Below are 6355 nucleotides of genomic sequence, written 5' to 3' on the forward strand. Positions count from 1 at the left end.
GTTCGCTGCGGAAGTAAATGCTAATCTAGTGCTAATTATTGACCGATACCGAATCAAGGACCCGACTTCATGGCATCTTGGCCTATCGGGCACCGCTGCCATCTGGGCTCAGGACGTCGTTCGACTACATGTTCTTGCCCAAGGCCAAGAGAATGGGTTTGTCTGGATTCAGTATTTAGGGATAACGTTTTTCAGCGTTTACCTGACGTCTAATGAGATGATGCCGGACTTTCGGCGCCGGTTTGATGCTCTAGAGAACGCTGTTTCGGGCACGGTGTGGGAAATCCTGGTAGGCCATGATTTTAATGCTGGGGCCCATGAATGATGCATGCCTCAGCCAGACTCCAGAGGAACATGGATTCTGGAAATGACGCCCAATCTGTGAACAAAGCATGTTTGGCATCACTTTTGCGTCGGAATCTTTGGCACCATCGGTGGACGGGTCGCGAGTCTTGGAAGACTTCTCACCAAGTGATTACCAGTACATCGCGTTCAAAGTGGTTGACACTATTTGTCGGCATACACCAACCCAGCCCTCCCCTTGCCTGTGGAGTGTCGCGAGGGTGAACATATAGAAATTTGTTGAAGCTCTTGTAGCAGGCAGAGCCGCGCTGGAGAGCACTCCGCTGGTAGTAGCGTAGCAGCTGACACCGTCGTAAATTCAGTGGTGAACCTGATAATGAATGCGTGTCAGGCTTCTATGCCCTGGAGGGGCCCCAGCCGAGCCAAACCTTTTATGTACTGGTCAACGGCAGAAATTGCCGACCTACGGAAGAAGTGTCATAAGCTCTGCCCTTTGGCACAACGTTTACACGCCAACGAGGATGCATGCATCATAATGGTACAGTATAGATCAACAAAAAATGAGGACACCAGCTTGCCACCTGGAAAAGGAAGGAAAAGGGGTCACCGTCTGCTCCCGTGTGCATACCGACCGCTGTGGATGCTTGATTCGGCCGGAAAAGTGCTCGAAACGGTCATCTGGAGTAGACTCACTGAACCGATCCGCGCTACCGGGAATTTACTCCCAAGACATTTCGGGTTCAGAACAGGGATATCTACGATGAATGCTGTTATGGAGGTCGTCGGTGAGGCACACAGCCGCCAATCTCGACGGATAGTGCTCCTCATAACGCTTTATGTCAGAAATTCCCTCAATTCCGTAAAATGGACAGATATGCTAGGCACATTAGAAAACGCATTTTACGTGCCAAGTTATCTCTTGCGAATATTGGAGGGTTATCTGAAAGACCGCTCCCTGCTTTATGAGATGCCACAGGGCTAGAGGAGGATAGAAATCACGGTGGGGTAGCACAGGCATCTTCCCTAGGTCGGTTATGCAGACGACGTTACGGCACTTCTTGCTGGACGCACTTTTGAACACGCGCAAATCAGACTTGGCATATTGATGCGACGGGTAAGCAGATGGATGACTGCTCATGGTTGCAGCCTTCCGCAAGAAAAAAACCGAAGTAGTCATCTTTACCAGAAAGAGAATTACGACAATGCGTCCCATATCATTCGGAGAGTTGGCTATAGAGTCAAAACCAGCAGTTAAATGTCTTGGTTTAATCCTCAACTCAAAGATAAGCTCTCTCTCTCCTTATGGAAACAATGGAGGTCGGGTCTGCTCTATGGTGCGAAGGTATGGGCTGTTGCCCTTGCCAACGAGGTGCACCGTAAGCGCCTTGCTCAAGTGCAGAGAAGGGGAGCTTTCCGAGTGGCGTTTGCTTGCCAAAGAGTGTAAAGCCATCTAGCACCGTAAGAGCAAAAACGTACCCGTACCGAGTGGCAAAATGAGCCAAGGAGGAGATGGACTGCGAGGCTCCTCGACAATATAGATCCGTGGCTTAACTGAGTGTACGGTGAGATTGATTACTTCCTTACCCAACTTCCAAGGAGGTATGGAAGTTTCCAGTCTTACCTGTATAAGATTGGGAAGGAGTGATCTCCTGATTGTGTGCTCTGCAATGGAGTGGCGGACGACGCTGAACACAGCCTTTTCTCTTGTAAAGCGTGGGACGGCTTTCATCAAAAGCTTTATGCAGTGGAGCTCCCACCAGACAACACTGTCGGAGAGATGCTCAAGAGCGCTGGCAGCTGGAATCGTGTTGCGCTTTATATTCAAGCTCTTCTTATTGCGAAGACGATTGAATTCGACCGGCAGAAGAACCGGATCCCGAGGGGTTTCCTGAACTAACAACACACTTCCTATCCTCCCCTCCCGTTGGGGAAAGAGATTCCCTGACTTGAGGACTCCCAAAGCAAGCAGACCGGGAGGGCTATCCGAAGTAATGTGTCAAACGGTTCCAGGCTAGTTCTCTAGTAACATGAAGGTATTTAATTGGTACTCCGACGGCGTACTGTTGCGGGAGTCCAAAACTCTGTGCGTAAACGCATTCAGGTACTCTACTCCCGAAGCAAAAACTCCGTCTTTGCACTTCAGGAAATGCAGTTCTTACTAGCCCCTGTAGTCACCAATGACGGTGACCAAATATAGGGACTAGTAGTAGAGCGGAATTTTACTTAAGGAGAACGTGCCGCTCTCGCTGACTAATTGGAACTGACTAACTTGAGTCCGCTTTCTAGCCAACCTCATAGTCGACCATATTCTTTTCCCCCTAGTTGTCGTCGTGTCAGCCGAACGTGCTCATTGCTCTGACAGGGATGTGCAGGGGGTATCGAGTTTCATTTCGCCACAGCGGCATGACCGCTAAAACCTCTAAAAGTAAAGAGCGACCATGATGTTGTTGAACGACCCTCAATCGTGTTAGGTATTGTCTTCATGCCACGGGGGCCCCTTTCAAGAATTTAGTAATGGTGTCTCTAATTTCTTCTCATCAGTTATGGGGAAGCATTCTGCCAGACAACCCCAATATTACAGTGCCCCATAGATACCACCAAACGTAAGGAATGAATCCAGAGGGGAGCCACTAAAATACAGACATTCATTCGATAGGTACGCTGGTCCCTTCCCCCCAGATTAAGCTTATAGGTTAGAGGAGGCCCACTTCCTTAGGAAACCGAAAATGTTCAGCTTGTCAGAGGCGACTTATTTTTAAGATTACCTTGCAATATTCGTTAGCGACCCGGTGTATTATGTCATTATCAGCAACCCATTATTTGCGTCTGGCCACATGTACAAAGCTCTATGTTTGCAGCTCAGTCTTGATTACCTTGACCAAAATATCCTGTTTTATGGCCACGCCAGACCCCACTCTGCACAATACGTCTGGGAGCTCGAATAGGAGGTTCTTCAGCACCCGCTGTATCCTTGCGAATTTACTTTTCCACATACTCAAACCAAATGGGAGTGTTTTCTCAACATAGTGAGGTTCAAAAACTTCTTTTTCTTTTTCTTCAGACTTTGTCCCCTTCACAAGCGGGGTCAGCTTGTCGTGATCGGTTTTGTCATTCAGCTCTATCGAATGCCTGATCTGGGTACAATTTCGGGGCTTTTAAATCCCCATCCAACGTATCAAGCCATCGTTGTTTCGGCGTGCCTTTTGGTCGTTTACCATCGACTTCGATGTTCCGACCAATCTTGGTAAGTGAGTTCTCGTTAGCACGAATTGCGTGACCATACCATCGAAGACGCCTATCTCGCAATTTTTTCATAATCGGGGCAACACTATAATGATCGGGGATATCCTCATTTCGGATGTGATCAAACCATGTCACGTCACTAGTCCAACATCTTCGTGTCCATTACCGCAAGACGTCGTTCATTGTCTTTTATAGTCGGCCAACACTCAGAACCATAGAGAGCGACTGGGCGGACGACACTGCGGTAAATTTTAGATTTGAGACGTTCGTTGATACGTCGATCAAAAGAACACCAGTTGTGGAACTCCACTTCATCTAGGTTGCCTTAATGCGTGAAGCAATTTCATAACGCCGTTCTCCATTGGCTGATAGCATCGACCCGAGGTATTTAAATTGCTCAGTTCTGGCCAGATCACTGCCGCTGACAGTGGTTGTGCCTGTTTCGTGGGGATCGGTCGTCAAAAATTCAGTTTTGTTTAGATTCAATCCGAGGCCATGTTGCATGAGGCGATCGTAGAATTTAAAAACTGGTTCAACCAAACCTTCGACAATGGACCATTTGGTGAAAAGACATCACCATTACCGTAACGGGAAATGCATTATCGATTAATTTGTTGTTCTAATTATTGTTTTTGTGCAGAAAAGCCTTCAATGGAAAACTATGAACTTATGTTACAGCCCAACACATAATTCATACAAAACTAACATCTCAGTTAATTGGTACAAATAATCGAAGCCAAAACAGTAAAGCAGAAAATCCTCCCTAATTGCAGGTTCCCAAGTAACTCACAACTCCTTGAGGAAATATCTACTATTGAATGCGCGCAATAACTGAATCTTTAAGAAATCCATTCCACAAAGCCATGTTCCGAGTGAGTTCTGTACTAATTTGAATTTAATTGCAGGCTTGTACCAATTTGCCCATTAACACATGAAATGTCTGAAGTTGGGGCGCGCCTTGTCTCAAATGCTCCATACCAGGCGCCCTACTCAGAACCACTTTGCCGGAGTAGTTTAAGGGGTTATTCTGGGCAGACAAGCAAACCATGAAATGAGCGTTTAAGACTATGCAAAACATAATATCCTCAACTTGATATGTGTACTATTAATTAGCGATCATTTATTATGACTCAAAGTAGATGTTCCACTCATGTGGGTCTAACGAGTTTAATCTGATCGCCCCTAACTTTCTCTGGCGCCATAGAATTGTCAGATATAGATACAAATATATTTCAGACATGCAAACCAACTGAGGGAGCGGATTTCATATTGGAATTGTGGGGTTTGGGTGCAGATGGTGGAGGGGGCGTTTATGGCTCAAAACTCCCTTGATATGAGGAATGTCAAAAAATTGGTCGTTGCACTGACAATTTTCCTTTCTGCCAGTTGTCCGTAGGTGCAGCCACCAATTTGGAAGAATTCTGAAACGAAGAGCGTCATCAAACTATCAAAACCGGCACTGAAGACTATAAGAAAGAGCGCTAAGAGATACAGTGATTATCCAGGTTCAACTCACCCAAACCCCATTCAGATATAATGTGCCACTCAGTAATACCGAACTTCAGGATTATTAGGCAATCATAATTTACTCTACACCACAAACCTAATAAAATGCCAGTGAATGGAAAAAACTCGAAGCCATTAAACCTTTGCGAAGTTTGCCTTTAAATACCGCTCAGCCGTTTGTCCTCTTTAAGTACGGGTATAATACGAGTGCGCTAACACCGTCCATATCTTTCTGCTCCTTCTGCTATACCTTGAGAAAATTAAGTTCAATATTTCACTTGCTTTCCTGCTTCTGGCGCCCAACTTCGCCAGCATACAAGAAATTTATTGTTGGGCTCAATTAAGAAATCATCACTTCATCCATTCTTAGAAAGTGTAGCAAAACGCGATGCTTCCAACGCGCATATCACAGACTATTTTTCGGATGATTTATTCGAAGCGGAGGTTGCATTTAAGATAGAGGATGAATGCAATACAGTTTTAAATGGTGGACCAGGGGTGTCAGGTCTTAATGTGGCTGCAGAGGCAGAACTCTTTTGAGAAGAGTCTTATCTGGAACTTTTGGGTCCTCGTTTGTGACTATTTTTCAGCTCCCTTAGGAAGTTAGCCTTTCTGCCTGAATGGGAGTTCTGCTTCGTCGACGAAGTTCGGAGTTAATGGTGAAATGCATAGCATCCCTTATCTTAAGGACCCTTTCTCCTGCCTGGAATACCGGCGCTTCAAATGGGGTTCAAAGGAATCACAGCTGGCAACACGATAGTGAAGACTCCACCAATTGGATGCTCCAGTTCAGAGAAATCAACATTTCAACTGGAAAGACTACAAGAAATCAATGCAGTTAATGACGAGACCATCTCGAGGTTATTCCACACGAATCGCATTTAATATTGTTGAAGTTGTCCAAGTTATAGGCAAGGTGTAATCTCGGCTTCCCCGCAGCCTCCACTGCCAGCATCCTGGCCGGCGTGGGTCCAGGGCAGATTGCAAACACTTACTCTCGATGCCCCATGAATTATCTACAAAATTGCAATTAACGTTTCTAATAGGATGCCAGACATAAATATTTTATTGTATGATTTATGCTCAGCACATAGTTAATCATCGCCCCGTGTCATTAGGCCGTGAGTAATATGACATGGAAATATGAAAATTTAATGAGAACTTGCTCCGATCCGCTTGGCCGGCATCCTGATGCAGGACGGGGCACAAAGCTGCACTAGATGAGGCAGGTACACGAGAAAGGTGTTGGGATGATCACGAATTGATCATGTGGGTTTAAAAACTGCTCCGGCTAAGGAGTTAT

This window comes from Hermetia illucens, chromosome 5 (genome assembly GCF_905115235.1).
Source record: "Hermetia illucens chromosome 5, iHerIll2.2.curated.20191125, whole genome shotgun sequence".
NCBI classification, from domain to species: Eukaryota; Metazoa; Arthropoda; class Insecta; order Diptera; family Stratiomyidae; genus Hermetia; species Hermetia illucens.